Source organism: Silurus aristotelis, assembly GCF_946808225.1.
Source record: "Silurus aristotelis genome assembly, chromosome: 18".
Lineage (NCBI taxonomy): Eukaryota > Metazoa > Chordata > Actinopteri > Siluriformes > Siluridae > Silurus > Silurus aristotelis.
The window spans coordinates 4,658,538-4,680,136 of record NC_139591.1 but is presented as its reverse complement, the minus strand read 5'-3'; the positions used below and the strand labels follow the sequence as shown (position 1 = coordinate 4,680,136).

The following is a 21,599-nucleotide window of genomic DNA, read 5'->3' as shown; positions in this document are numbered from 1 at the left end:
TGAGATTCTTGTCGAGTCTTTTACAACATTTCAGGGCACGCAGTTATAGGTATTTGCTCAACAACAGGGTGGTGTGATGGCATTACCACCATGATCTTGATCGATTTCCTGTAACAGAATGTCGGCCAAGGCTCACTGATGCACGTGGGGAGCGAAGGCTGGCGGTTGTGGTCCGATCTAACAGACAAGTTACTGTAGCTCAAATGGCTGAAAAAGTTCATGCTGTTGTGGGGCTGTTTTGGCAGCAAATGAGGGGACCAACACAATTTTAACCAGGTGGTCATAGAGTTATGCCTGGTTGGTGAAGAATGTCAAGAGAACAAGTAAGCTCCTGTTTTAGCCGTTGTAAACATGCCTTCCCTCATTTTTTTCTTGAGATTATTAAGCATAAACAAAACCTATAGCAACAGCTTTAACTTTATGTCAAAAGTGCTCCATATAAGCCCCAGTGAATCATATGTTACTATAGAAACAATCAAGTATTGGAACAAGCACAGGAATATAAACCTGTGATTTACACTGCAGCTGAAATTATTGTAGAGGCATGGTGTCATAGAACATTATTCAACGATTCCTGACCAATTATACTGCAGAATTCTAGAAATGGTATAATTAAGCAATGGAGCAAGAGCAGTGTATGTTGTGGTACATATCAGCAGAGGCTGAGATTCGGCTGTGTTTTCCATAATCCTGTTTTATAAACAATATATATTGAGTTACTGAGCTTTCAGACACAATATGGTTGTTCACCATACAACATACAGATCAAGGCAGATTTCTGTTCAGTTAAACATATGTTGATTTGTACATTCCCAATAAAGGTTCCCTTATTCAGAGCTTATACTCACAACATGCAATTGAGCAATTGAGCCAACAATTAAGGCTGCAATTGAGGCTGCAACTGAGGGACCGGCAGTGGCAACTTGGTGAGGCTGGGATTTGATCTCATTACCTTATGATCGCATCTCTTAATACTTTAATTATCAGCAGACTTGTAATTCCAATCAGCTAATTGTTAAATTTGAGGACCAGAACTAACTGCATTAACACTTCTTATCATGTGGTCACTGTTGATTGGTTAAAAAGTCCCAGGGGATGTTAAGCTATTTCAAATCTTTCTTTCAAAGCAGCAAACCAGTCAAAAGCATGTTCAGTTTTTCCGCTTGGCATAATACTTCTTTGTCACAATACATAAAGGGGATAAATTCACAGGAACAAAAAGTAAAAAATACAAAACTTGATGGGAAAATGCTTTAAATAGCATTCAAGAAAAATGAGAAAATTACACTGTTAGTGGCAATGTACAATTCTTACAAGATTTAGCTGACTGTATTAATACGCCATCAGACAGGATCTTTGTTCACATATTTGCAATGTGCTATGCTTTATCATGCCTTGTTTATTCTGCTTTACTGCTCCGTTCCTGAGCGTAAGCCATAAAACGTCACAGTGGGTTGCTGAATAGATATTTTGAAGGTCATTGCTGTCAGTGCAATTTGCTTGATTACGCTTTGGGTTTCAAAGTTGCTTTAAACATCTCTATTAGCTGCTTTTCATCTAAATGATACCTGACAGTGCATACGAAATGCCATATGGGTATAGTACTGATTGTGTTACACAATTTGCATCAAGAGCTGACAAGAAAACGTGAGAAAAACACAACATGAAGCCACACGGATAGAAATATTGCTAGCATATGACGGCTTTAGGTAGGGGAAAAAGACACACCTACGCAACAAAACTGCCAAAATGTTTTGCTTTATTTATTGTTTCTTTATTAATTATTCAAATTAGACAACCCTCATCTGGATGAAATATATGGTTGTTGGCTAATAGTGATTATTCATTTTTAATGGCTACATCAATAGGACCCTGCTCGAGGCTGTGTTTTAATGCCTTTATAATGTATATAGTATCTGATCAGAAGAAGCATTATTGATTGTAATTTGTTGCTTATGTCGGTGAATAAATAAGTACAATGTCTTTCCTGCCGTAGCATAAATCTATTAAGGCTTGAAGGAAATGAGCTCTCTCTCCACATCCTGCCCTTTATAGTTTGATTACTGCTTTATTGGAAAGCAGTGCATAATGCCACAAATAAATGTACTGTTCTATGGCCAGTTTTTATGTGGCAGTGTCTCATGACCACAGAATTTGGTCAGGGAGGACAACATCAATAAGCCTCAAATATACTTCAGTTGCGAGGCTATCACACTTGACTTATGTTATAGGCTACTATCTAATGAATGATTGAGCGAAAAACATTAATGGGCAGCCGAGAGCCACCAAAAGTCACCCAGAATTCAGTTTAGCATTTTGTTTTTGAGTAGTTTTAGATGCACATTTGTTTAACTGTGTTCAAGGAAACATAATTCATCATCGTTGCCTGTTTCAGCAAAATGTCCAGCCTAGCTTTATCTCGAAATCTACATAAAAAGACTTAAAACTAACAATGGAACAAGGAGACCAGGGTGTTCTTTTTGCTCAGCTTTGGAGAGAAAAACAAAGTCACTGTACTGCGTTCATCAACATTTCTGATGTACAGATGTTTTCCACATCCATAGTCTCCACTTTTTGCTTTTTTCTGCCAGATTTTGCTATAGATCTTACAATTTAAATGGCTCGGTACATCATAGACAGACAGTTTGGCACTGATTATTTCCATTTGGGATTTTTATAAGAATAAAAAATTCTGATAAAAGTGCATAAGCATGGGGCAGTGTAATACCTGCCCCAATGGGCCTCTGTTAACACTTGTTCCATTTTTGGCCACTAGACATAATCAATCAATGGAATCCAGCTGTCTCAGTGGTTGCTCCACAAAGGTGATTAGTGTTTCATCAGAATTTTAAACATGTTTATGTAAATGAGAACTTAACGAACCCTAATTTGCTGAGTGGCTGATATAAATAGACAAGCCGCCACTGCTGTTTGCATATCTGCCCTGGGCGTTCACTTCAAAGCATGTCACGTTTATATTCCATGGAATAATGCAGCACTTTCTGAACATTTCTGCTAAGCTGCAAAATGTAAATCTGCTAAAAAAAAATTATGAAGAAATTCATTCATTCATTTTCTCCCGCTAATCCGTAATTCGGGTCACGGGGGCAGCAGTCTAAGCAGGCCCCAGCCTTCGACTGCTGCCCAATCCTCACAGCACCGTCCCTTATGGTCCCTCCTGCAGGTGGTGAGCCCACGTGAAGAATTATGAAGAAATACGTTAATTAAATATGCACAACATTTACAGGAGGATTGTTTGTATATTAATGTTAGGATGGATGTGGATCTGATAATCGGAAATGCGGAAGATAAATTAATCTTAGTCTGCTAAGCGGTAAAACCTCAGCTTATTCATGGGTTGAGTAGGGATTAAGTTCAGCAGGAAGGCCTTTGAAGGCTCAGTCTGTGGGGAGGGTCCCTGAGTGCTGTATGGTTTGAGCCTGATGAGTGTTCAGCATGAATTGACTTCCCATACTGTTTCTCAAGCTAATTTTTTAAGGCAGTCGACACACTGAATGTATCATTCACCGGCGGGTTTCGAGGGGAGATAAAAAAAAAAGATATTTTTTACAGCAAAAACCATCAGCTCAGCCGCTCTGCTTCAACACTACATCTGAGTACAGAGGGTGTAAAGAGGCGGACGGCGATGATTTTGCCGTCATAAACTGTACAGCACAAACCCCAGACAAGTAAACTAATCAAAGTATTGCTGAGTATAAGCTGTGATATGGGATAATGTGTTTTTACTTTACTGTAAATTGTAAACATAATCATCTTTATTAAAGCATTTTAAACCCATAGTTTTGTTATACAAACAAACTGTCATAAAATTGTAAAGGATTTTGATATTTCTCCTGGATCATCAGGCTACAGAGCAGAGCTTAGTTTTAAACATGTCAAAAAGGTTTTTGTTTATGGAATGGAGGAAAGAAAATTGAAATTGAAAACTGTTAATGAAATCCCTTCCCCTGAAGCCATGAAAATATCCGCAGCTAATATACTGTATTGCCACTCAAAGGGAATTGAAATCTTGTGATATTCTCATCTGTTAAAATGAATCTTAACCACATAGACATCACTGCACTGGGGCAGATGATATAAATGATTGGTATCTCCATCATATTATTATATTTAATACGGTGTGTTACTGTTAAATGCCAAAACAAAGCAAAATAATACAAATAATACACATACTGTATGGTATTAAGATGTAAGCCTGGGGCTGATTTCATCTTAGCTCAAACTGTAGATTTATGCAGCCTATCAGTGACATTCATGTTTTTATACAAACATACTCTAGATTTTATCATTATTCGAGCTTCCTATCTTTTATCCGAAACATGTCATCAGTAGGGACTGAGTATTAATGTAAATTAAAAAAGAATGGATTTAAAGGAATGTGTTTCCATTCTAAAATGCTTTTTGTGTATACTACTGTTTCCCAAAAATTGCTCGTCCACATTGAAAAGTCAGAAAATTATGGAAATGCAATATCCATGCGATATATTTTTTCTTTCTTGTTTTCTCATGATCACGACTTAATTTTCTCGCAATAACAAGATAAGATAATAAGATTCTAGATTACATGAGGTTTGCTATTCCTGTTTTATGGTTATTGAAATGGCCACACCAATAAGGCATGTTCCATAGCAACTGATTTAAAAACGAATAAGTCATTACTAGCTGGAAAAAATACAAAAGTCGTGATAATGAAAAAACTTTGGTAATGTCGAGAAAATCTTGATCACAAGAAAACAAAAAAGAAAAAAAGATTATAATGCATGGCCTATTAGGACGTCCGGAGAAAATGTTATACTGCGCAAAAAATTATAATAATTTGGTCTGCATTTTTTCCATCAGACGTTTATTTACTTTCCCTCCAAAATTTCAGTGCTTCTGAAGGACAAAAGAAGAGCTGGAGTTTTGTTGTTATGGCTGAAAGGGTCACTTGACTGCGTCACATGATTAAAAATACATAATTTTTTAATATCTGTGTTTTCTCAGTTCATGTTTTAACTCTCAGTGTATTGCGGAATTGAAAAAGGATCACCTTTATTTTCATTAATATATTCACTTCTCGCAGTACCTCTAATATCTGGCTTCCTTGCGCTTTCATCAAATTTCTTTTGTAGTCTTGTGTGCACCTCGGAAAATGCACCATCAGGGATATTTTTCCTCCCCCAGAATTCACACCATTGGGACTAATGTGTCACCTCAGTAAACGACAAGTAGGCATATTTACAGCAGACGCATGGAGGGTTAAATGTTAAAAATTGTCTGGAATGTCGCTTTAACCTGTTTCCAGTCCACTGCTTAGGGCATTAAAGTATATCCTAACAGAAGTCATAATTCAGTGAAATGTGCTGCTTCCTGCCTGCAAAAGTATTTTCCACCTTCGGTTCACCTGGGAGTAAAGTGGGATATTGGAAAGCATCACTACCCAAACATTTCTAGCATAAATTATTACAACTTGAGAGGCAGGGAAAGATAATGTGGTTTTTTTTAAGTGCTTATGTGCATCATGAGCACACTTTCAAATGCTCAGCTCTTCCATTAAGGTCTAAAAATATATCAGCTGTTGCAGGAAATTGTTGGTTTTCTCAGTGAGAAAAAAATTACACAGCTGTATATGGAGGTTAGCACAGCTGCGTGTGGATGTATTGTAGGAGAAAGCGTGCTGAAGTCACAATGGGAAAATCTCCCTGAGGTACAAACTGCTTCAAATTAACATCTCAACTGCTGGTTTTAATGTTTTTGATGATAAATCAAGTGCACAGCAACTGATTAAGCTCACAGTACTAATGCATTCTTTGTTTTTTTGGAAGCTTCATAATAAAATCTGGCGAAAAAAATTATCCAAATGTCAATGTCACTGTTCTAGGAATAATCTATACATAGCGAGAAAAAACAAAAAACATCCATGGGCAGCTCTGCTGGCAGAAATGCTTAGCACATGATTAGCATTTTTAGCAAGCTCAAAGGAAAATGGCCACACTTGGTGAGCTGACCTGAAATCTACTGTAACTCAAATACCCTCTTTTCACACAGATGAGCAGAAAAGCAGATGAAGAAACCTTGCATTGCTGGTTGACTTTCAGCTATTGAAGAAACTTTTAGATAGAATTTAGTAGCAGTTGTTTGAATCCATGTTACACAACTTCCTGAATGTCAAGCAATCCAGCCAATGTGGTGGGGGTGGTGTAAGGGTGTGGGGAATACTTTCTATAACGGGTAAATCTACAGCAATGTAATCATTTTAATCATTTAATGAGCAATATGAATCATGTCAACATGGGCCAGAATCTTTAAGGAATGTTTCTACAGAAAAATCCATGCCATGACGAAAATTGAGCCAATGAGGTAATGAGAGCAAAGATGTGCTACTGCTCATTATTAGTATTGCTCTACATATACTGTACACATATCTATCTATCTATCTATCTATCTATCTATCTATCTATCTATCTATCTATCTATCTATCTATCTATCTATCTATCTATCTATCTATCACAGTATTATTTTTGTTTAGTATTAATATGGTGTTCCTATTATAGTGAGTTTAATTGTTACTTTTCTCCGCATGATGAGCTACCATTCTGTAAACCAAAAACATTTTAGGTTTGAAGGTTTTTGGTTACAGTCAGAACAAATATCATGCACACTTGTTAATAAAAGTATCTATTGTGTGACTCAATGTTAATTTGAAGGCTCGAATATACAACACTTTAGGAGTGTGTACACAGTTTTTAATCTAGTAATTAAAATTGTCATTAAAAAGCTTTTTAAAGCTTCTGCTGAATAAAAATCTGCAGCCGCACACAGGAAATGCCCAGTGGCAGAACCCCAATCTATGAGCTTATAAAATGCAAGAAATGTTTTATGTGTGTTTGGATTTTGTCCACCATTCTTACAGTGTTGCAATTTTATGCTTGGTCCCTACACCGCATTAACGACTGAGATCAAATCGGTGTTCTGTGACTGAGTGCACTAATAAAGATGGATGGGAGACTTAATCGACGCACATTATTCTCACTTTTGAGAGTACACTACAGAAAGGTCCTTCTTTCCAGGGACAGCACGCTACAAGATTAATGTAGATCTATATATCTGACATTGTTAAAATGGTCTGTGCAAATGTGACAAGCATTAATGAGTTTCAGGACCAGTCAAACAGGGTATATAGTGGGTGGAAAATAATTGATTAAACTGAACAAGTCTGCAGGTTAAATGATTCTAGAATCATCTGGCTTCTAATAAATCCCATTTCTGCCTGAATTATAAAAATATAACGTAGAAAATAGGCTCATTTGAAGCACGATATGGACAAGTTTGTGGGCACCTCACCATAAGATTCGTATGACCTTTTAGAACATCCTATTCCACAAAGTGTCCATTTGCTGTTATAATAACCTTCACTTTTCTGGGAAGACATTCCACTAGATTTTAAAGTGTAGTCACAGAGATTTGTGTTCATGCACCCACAAGGTTGTTTATAAAATCAAGTACTGATGTAGGTGAGATAAAGAGGCCTGGGGTGCTGTAAGCATTCCAATTCATCCCACTGGTGTTCAGTAGGGTTGATAGGGTTAAAGATCACTCAAGATCTTCCAATCTAACCCATGTAAACCATATCACTATGGAGCTGGCTTTGTGCACAGGGGCACTACCATGTTGGAACAGTTTTGGGTCTCCCAGTTCAAGTAAAGAAAAACTGTAATGATAGCCCATCCATAGAAATTCTACAGAATTTTTAAGAATACAAAATAGTGTTAAATGTTATTTATTTATAAGAAATTTACCAGGAATGGAAGATGAATTTAAATTCGTAGCTACATTGGGATTCCCGCTAATAATTCTGCATTAATAACAGTAAAATTCATTCCAACAGCTCGAATAATAATATATTATGCTAGTGTCCTTATGATGGATGAGAATTTAAATGTGTATTAAAAGAAACAAAGGAAAAGAGAAAAAAAAGTGTCATGTAATGTAGAGGAATCTAAAATGAAAAATTATAAAGAATCGTTTGAGGGTTTTTAGCTACAGTCAGAACAAACATTGAGCTCACGTATTAATAAAACTATATTTTGTGTGACAGTGTTAATTTGTAGTTTCTTTTGTTTTAGAAGTGTATTGTAAATTCGTCTGCAGTACCAGCTTCATCTTGGTCTCAGTGGACTTGGAATCTATCTCAGGAACATTTGGTGCAATCTGTGAATGCAGCTTAGCTAAAACTCTCCATCTCAGGCAACCATGCACATACTTTCACACACTCGTTTATAACAAAGGATCATTACGAATTACCAGTCCATCTATGGAATGTTTTTGTGAGATAAAAGAAAACCGGATTACCCCTGAGGAAACGCCTTAAGGGGTAGAACACATAAAACTCAGCACAGACTCTAAGGCAAGTGCTGTATCAAGCCCAGAAATCGATTTGATTGACTTAATGAATAGTTTAACATTCACGAGAGATGAACTATCATTTTTTTCCCCAGTTTATTCATGAACAGGATTTTCACCACAATATATAAACAGTTTGAAATAATGACCTCGTTCAATAAAAATAGCACATGAGCTAAAGTTCCACTGACGTCTGTTAAGTGATCTAATCACTTCACTGGAAAGGAATTCAGTTTACATACAGCGCACCAAACTGGGTCATAGCTAAACTTGCACCAACTAGCACTCCGGGGTATATTTCAGGGGGTAAGTGGATGATGGGATAATCAAGCTCTCATAATTTTTTTTAAATAGTTTTTTAGAGAGTTTAGTCTACACTAAATTATTCTAGAACTAAAGTGTCAGTTGTGGTCTGCAATGCAGACAAACATTACAAACTGTTAAGACCTTCAGGCTGTACTGGAACCTGGCAGACCCCACGCTATAAGCACCAGCTGAGAGGAAAGGAGGAATGATCTAACAGTCACTCCATGCCAGAGTTAAATGGGCAGAGACTGTGTAACTGACAAGCACTCTTCTGGTGCTTCACTTCCCAGGAGGATGAGAAAGGTGACGAGTGCACACAGGAGTAGGCGTGAAACAGTACAACCAGCTCAAAGGCGGCAATGTTTCCAGCCATGTTCATGCATCTTTTTAGCCATGTTTTTCTGAATAGGTTTAATATACTGAGACATATTCATCGTAAACTGCGCACACCGGCACGGAAATGAGCGTGAATGCTAATGGGCAATTCTTTTGAATAAAATCTACAATATAAGTTGGATGGTGAATAAGGAACAGTAACAGAAGCAATCTTCCTTATTAGAATTCAGTCACTAGATCTTCATCAGACATTTATCTTTTTTTAAGCTTCTACGAGAGTCCTATACAGAATCAAATGAAGATCTCAGATACATACAAAGCAAAATCATCTCACTCCTATGCCACCTCCATTGCTGGTGTGAAAGCTTTATTTCACTTGGCTGACTCATTGATACTGCAGTTTGTGTATATATTCATGCATTATGTTGGGGTGTGGAACAGTGCAACAGGCCTTTGCAGTAAAAAAAAAGATGAAAGAAAAGCAGATGTTATTTTTGTGTTTTTTTTGTCGCTATGCAGCTCTACCTCTGCCATGTTAATCTGTATATTATGTGACTCTCAGGACACTCCTCGGTATTCAAAAAACTTTGAATAAGATTAATAAGGCTTTTCTAAACAGGATTTTGACTATACCCTCTTCAATGGTGCTGTACCTTCAATTATAACCAATAAAATAATGTATAATAATAAAATTGTGCAAAAGTTATTTAAATATGCTAATCTGTTACCATCTCATGATTGAGACTTCCAGTTTAATACAGATCATGAAAAATGTCCATTTTATTTTCACATCAATTCGACCTTGTTACCTGCTACATTCACGCCTCTGAAATATTTGCAATATTCCCCAAGTTCAACAGAAAATTGCATCATCCAAAGCGGCTGAAGATCAGAGGAAGGAGAAAATTAGGTTTTTGCTTCTCCTATTCCTTTCAGTGATATTGTTATATGGACGGATGGGATCTTTGAATACAGCCCTGTAACAAAAATGACAGATTAGAGAGTAAATAATTAGTTAAACAAATATAGTCATATATAAATAGTTTAATCGTTCTAAATGTTCTCATGGCTGCATTTTTTTATTTGTTAACGTTTCGCAAATAAAGTATAAGTGCAGCCAGTGTCAAAGAAACAGAGTTAGAAGAGTTTGGATTCAGTGCTACAAATCGAATCCATTGAAGTTTGGATACAATGCTGTAAAGATTCTACAATTTTGTCTGATATTCACCTTTAACAGCAGGTGCTATGGATCTCAGCGTGTGTTACATCTATCAGCATGGCTTCCTGATTGTGCGTTTGTTCGCATAGGCATACGCATATTGTTGTGTTGTCATGTTTTTATTGTCATGTCTTGTGTCCACCTCTTTCTTGTCACTGACTGTCTTACTAATATGTCCTGATTGCATACAGTTGTTCCCTTAATTAGTCTGTGTATTTACAACCTCGTGCCAAGTCTCATCAACTGCACGGTGTTTCTTGTTCCCTGGTTAGTGGTCATGGTTTTCTTTTTAACTCAAATACGAGTGGTTTATGAATTTCCTGCCTGATGTTAATCCCTGTCTGAGTTTTGACCTTTTGATACTGACTTTTGACAAAGATTCCTGATTTGCCCTAATGAATAAAGAGCACTCTAATCTTATGCACTTGGTGCAGCACTCTTGCTACTACACCCCACCAGTCTTTACAGGGTTATGAGAGGTTAATGGCAGTGCAATTGCAGAATTATTAGCCAGGTGCTAGGAGCAGTCTCACACACACAAAAAGAATTTGGAGTCAAAGTTTTTATTCGTAAATAAAAGCCAAATCCTTGACATTTGATTATACGTTGAAAGCACACAATTGTACAGGAAGTTTTTGTATGTTTGGGGCTCGCCTCGCCAAAATATGTTCTAGCATGAGAATGAATGGAAAGGGGTGATCAAGGAGCACATAATGAAATGATGGTGAGGTGTCCACACATGTATCATTAGTGCTACAATTATTGTCTAAGGTTACTCCATAATAATTTGTAATTGTCCACATTTACTCTCTTTCTATCCTCAATATATGACTTCCCGGCCTGATCGCACACTGATGACCTTTCACTGTTTATGTGATTGCCATTTGAGTAGCAGCTAATCCACGCTGGAACCTGAGGTATTAAGATTCAGAACCACATCAGGAAAAAAAGAAATGTGACTTTTTTGGTGAAACAGTAATTTCTTTACTGAAGTAAAAAACGCAACAGCAGAAAACTGTATATGGTCAACTGCATTATTTACACATTTCTCTACATGATGTAATTTCTTTGTAATTCACAGTTGCTCTGTAGAGCAGCGGAAAAAAAGAAAAGAAAATCACCACCATGGCCTTCCATAGTCTTATTAGCTTTCCTGGCACCCCAGATCGTTTAGCAGTGGGACTTAATTAATTATAGTTATATCATTTTTATATGTTTACAAGGTCAATATGCAAATAAAAGGCATAAGCTTTTGGAAAATTACTCGTTTATGAGGGAAGGTCACCATGACAATTATATCTGTTCTACTTAAAATATTGCCTTCCTGCAAAAGGCGATTCCGTGACAAGCTGGAACCATGATTATGCGACTTTTGCCATGCTTGCTTATAGCTGAAATAGCAGCTTTAGCAGCGTTGCATGGTTTGGGATAAATTGTACAGAGCTGCAATTAAACAGCCATTGACTAGTTCTGAATGCTCTAGGAGTGCTGTATAGGTGTGAGCAACCTGAAGTTTATTTTTAGAATCTATAGACAAGCTTCTGTTCACAAAAATGGATGAGCTGGCTCGAAGTTTAAAAGGCACTAAATGAAAGTGATAAGGCTTTGCAAAAGTCTGAGATTACGGCATATTTCATTTCAGCAAAAGTTTTTTTCGCCCTTTTCCAATTTGTTAAAATTTGCATTGTTCCAATAAAATATAATCAGTTTGATTTGGATCTTCTGAAAAAAAACGAAAAAACAAAAAACAATTCTGATTGGCAGTGAAATAGAATATAAAAATATACAGACTATATATATATATAGGAGTGGAGCCATGCTGGTGCACACTAGGACAAACGTGTTCTTGGATCACTTTATCAAATGAACTGGATTGATTAGAGGATTTTACATTTACATTTATTGCATTTGGCAGACGCTCTTATCCAATTGGATTTACAATTTATCCCATTCATACCATTAAGCAGCTGTGGGATTAAGGGCCTTGCTCAGAGGTTCAGAAGTGGCATCTTGGTATGGCTGGGATTTAAACTCACGACCTTCGGTTTCAACACTCAAGTACCTTATACCTTTCACAGTATAAGTGAACGAATCTAAAAGGGTTAAATACAGTTTTCTGCAATAAACACCCTCTTAAGGTTTGTATTCCACTTTCTCTAAACTACAGGGTGATTTACTCATCTATATTTTTTGAAGTATGGTTATACTTTGATTATACTATCTGATATCACTCAGTACTACTATACAAACTGCTTAGCAAAGTCACATTTCTAGTAAAATACATTATTTCACTAGAGTACACACTACACATGTATAATTAAAGCTTTAATTTTCCACTCAAGCAGGATCCTCGTTCTTCTTTCTCTGCCAACTATTTTGAACCAAGCAGGATGGAGCAATTAGAGCAAATAAGATCAATCTGCAGAGAAAGAGGTTTCATCTCATTAGTTCATTAGTCCTCCATCCTATCCACTCCCCCATAATAATAAGTTCTGACTCTTCTGTTGAACCCACAGTCGTTGTACGCTGAAAAAAAAGGGCAAGTCTATTAAAGCTTACAGCTGCAGCGCTGCAAAAGCATAACCACACCATTGCTGATGCAGTGAGACGCAAAGGTCACTGCAAAGGTCACTGAACATATAGGAACATAGGTCTACTGCTCCCTAACGAAACAGTCTCTTGTGCTGGCTGACTACAAATTCTGTAATATACCTGCAACACAAACTCAATTTTCGTTAGGATCGAAATCTTTTCTAGTTTCTAGTGAAATTACAGCCATTTACCTTTACATTAATGTGTTATACATAAGGACTTATGAATAACCAAATCTGATTGATGCTGGTAATTTTCTATAATAGCAGCTCTGTAATTTGTTAGCAATTTGACAACAACAACTTAGGCCATGTCCACACTAAAATGTTTTTGCTTGAAAAAGCATATTTTCCTCTCTGTTTTAGCCTTCAGTCCACACTGAGAGTTTTTAGTCAACGAAAACGTACCGTAATTTCCAGACTATAAAGCGCACCCATATATAAGCCGCACCCACTGAATTTTTATTTTTAACATAAATAAGCCGCACCTGTCTATAAGCCGCAGGTGTCTACACTAATGTACTTTACACAGTCTTTAACGAAAGTGAAATATGTTGCGCTTCCTTTAGGAGCATAGCGGTATTTTGGGAATAGCCTGCCAGAAGCGAGCTTTCCCTTCACCCAGACTCAACGCGTTACAATGGCTTGTATCTAAACAGTAGCCGACCAAGAAAGTAATTGTTCACTGTCTTCTTCCTTTCATAACTATTTCTTTCGGGAGTTTATCTTTTGGCATTGTCGTGCGTTTAAAAATCACCCGATGGAAGTTTTTTCTCCCGAAGCCGTGCAGCCTCGAACACAGGTGAGGTGCGTTTTTTTGTTTCCGTTCGGAAATTTAATTGGTCTAATGTTATGGGGTTCAGTTTTTTGGCTTGAAGTTTTTGAAACCGGGAAAAACGCAGGAAAAATTCATAAATTAGCCGCTTCGTTGTTTAAGCCGCGGGGTTAAAAACGTGGGAAAAAAGTAGCGGCTTATAGTCCGAAAAAATACAGTAGCTTTTTGGAAGTGCTCTCCAAAGTAGATCAATTTGAAAACGAATCACAGTTTTTGAAAAACTACGTTTTCACAGTCCACACTGCACATGAGCAAAACGTAAGATGCTTCATCCTGCATCATTTCCGCCTGCCATTCATATAATTTCCGGCTCTTTAAAACATAGTGGCAATGACAAAAAATGCGTCAACGTTTTTGAACGTTTTCACAGTCCACACCACGATAAGAAAACTGCATTTTCAAATGCATTCACTTTGTACAGCGTAAAAAAAAAAAGAAGCTACGTTTTAGTGTGAACATGGACTTAATCATTGACACAACGTTTCAAAGAGCCGGAAAGTACATTAACTTCTGGCGGAAATGACGCAGATCGATGCGTAAGGATTTTCGGACTGTTCACAAAAATTTGCCTATTGATCACTGCTTCAACCCTCAGATATCAATCAATTATAACTGAAATTCTAATACCTAGTGTCTGCTGTTTTTTGGTTTTTTTTGATAGAGGGAAAGATAACCAACAGTATAAACTAATTAGAGCTGTTCAATACATTCCTGTCATGTGTTATTTATTTCAAGCTAAATTCCTTTTTATAAAAACAAGTGCATCCACTATACTCCTGCTGAATCATTGTTACGGAGCAACACTGCACGCAAGGGATTGTGGACTTCTGTAAACAGCTACTTGTTATTTTTCAGAATGAGTCCATAAGCTGGCCAGGCATAATGGCCTTTTTTTTTCTTCAGGAAGCCTGAACACAGGTGGAGAATGTTATATATAATCCCCCAAAAATTGCTCAAATACACTGTTAGGAACGTCTACAAAATGTCAGTCGCCCATGCTAATAATCCGCCCACGCTAATTATCCCCTCACACCAATCTTCCACCCACACCGATAATCTACCTACCACTGATATAGTCATATAGCACTTACATGATCCTTATTAGGTATTCAAGCGCAAGCTTTTAAGTCTCAACCCTCTCTCGCCACATCATGCTTTAGCTGTATGCTATTTCAAACGGAAAAAGCAATTCCCTCAACCAGGACTGAGCCTGAAACTAAATGTCCATGTTCAAGTATGCGGATTACAAGAAAGCACTTCTTGGTGTAATTGTAGCATTTAATGTGGGCATGTACCATAGCGTCGACCTGTAACACTAAACTCAGCACTATAAATGTACAAATTCACTTGAAAATTAGAATCGTGCCATGTTGAACAGACAAACAAAAGGACAATCCTTGGATTGTCTATAAGATTCTGGAGATAGCATCAGTGCACTAACTGTCACAGCTGGTATCTACAATTATGTCTTCTTTGTCTTTGTATGCAGCCTCAGAACCGCATGCAGGTTACAATACATTCCAGTCGAGGATTAAAAGAACAGGCTTGTGACGGTTGATTTAGTGTACTGATTGCAATTCTTCCTAAGCTTTTACGGAAAATACATATTACAAAAAAAAAAAAAGAAAATAAATAAATAAATAAAAAATCTCTCTCATTATTCATATTCATATGATTGTAAGAAGTAAATACATACAGAATATGTTATAGAAGGGTATCTGCGAGAGTGAAAGGGAAAATTTATAGGACAGTGGTGATGAGACCTGCGATGTTTTATGATTTAGAGACAGTGGCATTGAAAAAAAGACAAGATGTGGGGCTGGAGAAAGCAGAGCTGAAGATGTTGAGGTTTTCATTGGGAGTGATGACGATGGACAGACTAAGGGACAGAAATGGACAGAAATTAGTTTTTTAGAGAGACAGCACATGTAGAACGTTTTGGTGACAAGGTGAGGAAAGTGTGATTGAGATGGTTTGGACATGTGCAGAGGAGGGACATGGGGTATATCGGTAGGAGAATGCTGAGGATGGAGCCACCAGGAAAGAGGAAAACCCTAACCCTAATTTCTATCCCTAACCCTAAATCCTAACCCTAATCTCTATCCCTAACCCTAACCCTAAATCCTAACCCTAACCGTAATCTCTTTCCCTAACCCTAACCCTAAATCTTAACCCTAACCCTAAATCCTAACCCTAACCGCTAACCTTAACCCCAAACCTAACTGGCCCGTGCCTCATGCCTGTTAAAAACCTAGGGTCATGCAAAATTCTCATTCATTTTTAAATTGAGTGTGGAAATGGTTCTCATTGGCTCATTGGAATTGGACCCCGCAAAAATGTAATGTTTTGCAGAATGCTGCCACGTGATAAAATGTATTTGTTTCTAAAACATATTTGAATGTTAGCACTCCGTTTAGTTTCTGCCGCAGCCATATTCCTGAAAGATGGATGCTTTCTGTGCTTCTGACATTAGCCTATTAATGGGCAGCAGCTCAGCTACAGCTGGAGTACAGCACCTAAAGGTGGCCTGCACTTAATTAAACAATTCTGGCATATGCACGTCTGATAAGCAAAGGCAATTCATTTTGAGTTGCTGCCATCAATTAAAATGTGACATTTAGGGAAAATTGCAGCTCATTTTCCGAATGGAACAGCAAAGCTCTTCTCCGTTGTGCATTTCTCAGCGTCTGAGGCCAACATAACATGTCAGATATAGCAGGTACACTGTTTGAATGAATGCTCATTCTGACAGCATTTTAGACTGAAATTTTTTTTGCCTTTCTGATTTTTCTATCGTCGTTTCCTGATGCAGTCTCTACAGCCCTGCGCACACTGCGTCTATCCATCACCCGGCTCTGTACTGACAGGTCCGAGGTGCTGAGTAGGATCCAGTTAGGTTGCACTGAGGCTTTGTGGCACAATGTATTAGTCAGAATAACGCTGTGTCAGTAGAGTTCTCGGTGGATTGACTGACCGCTCTTTCCCTAGACCGAATAACAAACAGATTTGGTCGAGGATCTGTCATTCTGAAGTGCTGCAGTCATCACCACGTTGCCTCGGCTGGCACCTTAAAAGACAAATATGCCACAAGAGCACAAACTGAGGTGTATTTTGAATGTAGATCGGCATTTTAACTCCAAGATCGTTGTGTTCTGGTCTCTTTGTAGCTATAACCATTTTACCTAGAGATGTGCATCTCCATAACTGAGGCTTACGCAATTTGCATCTTGATGCATAGACAACAATTCCCCCCTATTACGATGCAGTGCAATCCGATTTCACAATGTGATTCAGTTCAATACGATGCAAAAAAATATGATGCAATGCAATTCAATATGATACAGATAGTTCATTGGTTTTTTTTTTTGGCTCAGACAAAACAGCAAATCATCAATTAACTTAAGTACCGTCTATCATCAATTAACTTCTAACGCGTGGCCCTTTCACAAACAGGCTTTGTAGTGCAAAAAAACTAAAGAAAAAATATCAAATAAAATAAATAAAACCAGACAATAATTTTTTTCCTGTTCTGTCTTCAGGAAGTTGCAGCTCTACCTCTGCCATGTTAATCTTTATTCTATGTGACTCTCAGGACACGCCTCGGTCTCCATAGTGTTGTGATACCTCGTATTCACATAGCAGCATTAGTGCTGAAAGAACATACTTGAGAAACAGTTTATTCAGGAGAAATCAATCAACGTATAAAATATTTGTCATAAATTTTCAGTTGCTTTCTAAAAACAAATAAATAATAAAAGTATAATAAGTCTAATAAAAGTATAGCGCTTACAAAATAATAAAAGTGTAGTTGTTATGAATGCAAATATGTAAAAAAAAAAAAAAAAAAACGATCATTACATCATTAACTTTTACGCCAATCTCGCTATCCCTAGTACTTACACAATATAAAAGCTGTGCTTCTCTAACACCTAGCACTTTAGTCTATTTATATAATAATACTTGTTGAGATCGTATTCTTACCACAATAGCATGATTGCTAAAAGCTTTTTGAGATTAGAAAGGTGAGTGGCTTCCTAAAAGGATCCACTTCAATCCCTCAGGCTTTATTTACCGCATTACAGTGCATGTAATCCTTTTAGAGCTACAGATCTTGGCCTGTGACTGAGTTCCGTGATTGAGTTTCGGCTACTGTTTGCACACACTCAATATGCAATTCGGAAATATTACCACAGCACACAATATATGCTGTCATGCTTTGTGAGCATCAGCTCTCCTTAGCTATCAACGCTTTAGTTCATTACACGCACCCCCGCGTCCTGACTGTAACAGTTACAGATTATTAATTACAGTATGGCAGCACGTTTCAATGGGCAAAGTCTTGTTTAGGATGCGCATATCCATTCGAGTAAAAAAAGAAGAATAGTAATAAAAATACAACATTCTAATGTCTACACTGAGGTGCTGACTAACCTGTATTAAAGCATGTGGGTGATCAGGTTTTATTGCACAGGATTAGCCTTAGCGTCTGGGCAGCAAGGTGAGCTGAGCTCGGCGCATGCTAATGCGGGCCCTGCAGGCAGTCTGGCACTGGAGAACATGCGGAAAGTCGAGCACAGAGTCTACCTCAGTGCCCTCCGCTAAAACTCTCATTAACATGCCCTGCTCCAACTGCCTTGGTGCTATAAATCACACTCCTCTTCTCTACACAATGAATACATAAAACAGAACTATTCAGAGAAAGAGAGACGCATAAACATAAAGAGGGAAATGGAAAGACCAATGAGGTGTATAAGGAAAAAAAACCCGTGGGGTTTATAAACTTCTGCAACACAGGGTTCACAGTGTTGCTTGATCCAATACAAATAAAGGTCAACCAATCGTTTTTATCGATACCGATTTTTATCGTAATTGCCGATAACTGATTTAATGGATACTGGATTGTAAATACAGTAAGTACTGAACTTTATTGCAAAAAAAAACAATCATACTGAATCATGAATATGTGCAAGATTAAATAAATATGAATATATTCATTATATTAAATATTGAGGTAAATAAAATACATGCATTCAAATTGAAACAAAAAGTAACACGCCAAAGACACATCAAATTACCAGCATGTGGCGTCAGTGATTCGCTTGTGGAGGCGTTCTGTATTAATCTGCAAAACCGATTAATCGGTCGACCTCTAAATACAACTAAACAAAGACAACAAAGACACCATATATGTATCTTACACGTCAAGTCAAGTTTATTTCTAAAGCGCTTTTCACAACAGACATTGTCTCAAACAGCTTTACAGAAATTAACAGTTAAGGTGAATGGTGTGTGTTTATCCCTGATGAGCAGCCGTGGCGACTGTGGCAAGGAAAAACTCCCTTAGATGTTATGAGGAAGAAACCTTGAGAGGACTCAGACTCAAAAGGGGAACCCATCCTCATTTGGGTGACATCAAGAGTGTGATCATAAATCTTTAAACAACAAAGAACACTGGAGAGTGAGAACTAACATCAGCACTGGAATGTAAGCTCATGAGTAAATGTCATGTAAAGCAATAGAGAATCTTATACAAGCTAAAATCTATTGTAATTGCATTTAAATTTTAATTTTAAATGATACATGACACTGACTAAAATATTGGGACATCAGACTTTTCCACAGATTTTTGTGGTTTGTCCCAATACTGATACCACAAGGTTAGAGGCACACAATTGTATAGGATTTCTTTGGATGTGCTAGCATTCAATTTTCTCTATACTTCTATTCACTAGGAGACCCGAACCTGTTCCATCATGACACAAACTTCTATCTATATAGTGGATATCCCATGATATTACTTTCTCTCTAGAATCGATGAAACAATTACATAGCTGCACACATTCATGGCTGCTTTTTTGACCATTTTGTGAACTAAACATCAGTGAAACTCACGTTTTCTTTTCCGCTTTTTACACCGAAAATGAGAACAAGAACAAAAAACACAGGGCTGCCAAAAGGGAAGCAATGTGTATACAAAATAATAAAAGAAATGATCAAAACACTAGAGTGAACTTCAAGTTTCAGGTATGTACTTTCCTTTTAAGGCGCAGGTTCCTCATGTTTTAGTTAAGCTGATGTGAGTTCTGTGTAGTGTTGTGAGTAGAGTTATGCTGTGTGTCACACACTTCCATGCTTGTTTTTGCTTGTTTCCATGCTGATTTTGCTCCAGCACACCATTTAGAGCTCCAAGCTAAGCAAGATGTTTGCAAATTAAGCAAATTGCTGTACTTTTATACCATTTACACCATTTATAGATACGTCTGTTGTTGTGGAATCTTAATGAGACAGGCTATCACTGCAAATCAGAACAATCATTCTTTCACCAGTCTTTTGTCTTGCAAAGTTATATAAATGGTACTGAAATACCCAGAAAGTGCACAATTTTCCAGTGTTGAAAACCCAACAACTACAAAACATTGACACTGGAGACTCCTTTCAAACAGCTTAACGCGAAACTATTTTTTTTAAGTATGTGGTTCGGTCGATTGCCTCTTCAGAATTGCCTGAAAATGAACCTTATTTGGCGGGTAATGTTGCACCGGACACTGTGATTATTTATTTATTTATTTTTATATATTTGTTGGTGATTTAAATGTGTTTTCTGTGTATTTGTTATGTGTTTTTGACATAAGTAAACCAGTACTTGATACATTGAGGCTTTACATCTATATATAATCTCGTTGTTTGTTATGCTTAGTAAAATTTGTGTAGAAACAGAAGTTATCTTACCATCTCATTTCATTTATGTCTCTCCAATCCAGATATCAGGTTCAGGTAATGTTAATCACACATCAGTCTTTATTTCATTTTTATAGACCAATATTAAAAATTTACGCCCCAGTGTATACACTGAATACGTATATCATACCTCGGAGCCACAAGAACAATGCAAGGATGCTTGCTTCCTTGTGGCCACCGTTTATAATTGCCCCCATGCCCCCTTACCACCCTTGTACTATAGAAACCATAAAGCATTTGAACAAGTGGACAAAGTGTTATATTTCCACAAATATGAAGTCATTAATCATAATACACTCTGAAGGGTCAAGATATATATAACTCCTTGTCTTTACTCTATGCATCAACTCTTTTTGTGTAATCCATTATGTAGAGTTGCTATTGAATAGAATTGGTGGAATGTGTAAAAGAATTCGGTGCAGTATAAAGTCTCGGAGGACCCCCTGAAATTCATATTAAAACTTTTGGCAAGGGTTGTAATGGAAAGCGACAGCTTGGAGTTACTAAACAACAAAAAAAAAAATCATCAGATGCATTTTTACAACTCTTGATCAGTAGGATTCATGGTGCTGGCTTCATATGCGGCCAGTTTTGACCACAATCAACATTAAGAGGTCTTAAATCAACGTGGAGTGAGTATAAATAGGGCCCACGGCTTTGATTAATCAAACCACAGCTGCTTGCAGCGGGTTCGAAGTGATTAAATGTGTGCCACTAGGCATGAGTGAGGGTTCGGAGGCACAAGCCGAAAGCGAGGTTCATGCTTGTTTGGCCTTGCTGCAAATCAAGATACGTCCACCCTTACAGCTCAAGGCTAGGCGCATGGTGTTTATCTTTTCCACCATCAACTGCCTTTACAACAAAGTGTTACACAGCCTTCCAAACCTCCGAAACAAAACAAGGAATTACTTCCAAGGCTGTGGCATGTCTGGCACGACACGATGGTTTTGTAGAAAAGGATGAAATACAAACTAGGAAATGCGAAACTAGGCGCTTACGAGCGCTGACCTCAGCATGTGCAGCGCCCTCTACGCGTGCAAGCGGATTGATAAAGGTCTACACCGAGAAAGGCGATAAATAAAATATAAGTGTAAATCATACATATGGACTGACGCCAAGCTCCGAGTCTGACTTTAGCACATCACCCTGGAGCAAGAGAGGAGCTGAATC

General features: G+C 37.6%; 1 protein-coding gene across 1 annotated transcript in view; it reads right to left on the bottom strand.

Annotated features, from left to right (window-relative positions):
* Positions 1-21,599, bottom strand: part of chsy3 (chondroitin sulfate synthase 3) — a 48,045-nt gene that overhangs the window by 7,443 nt on the left and 19,003 nt on the right. The window lies entirely within an intron of this gene.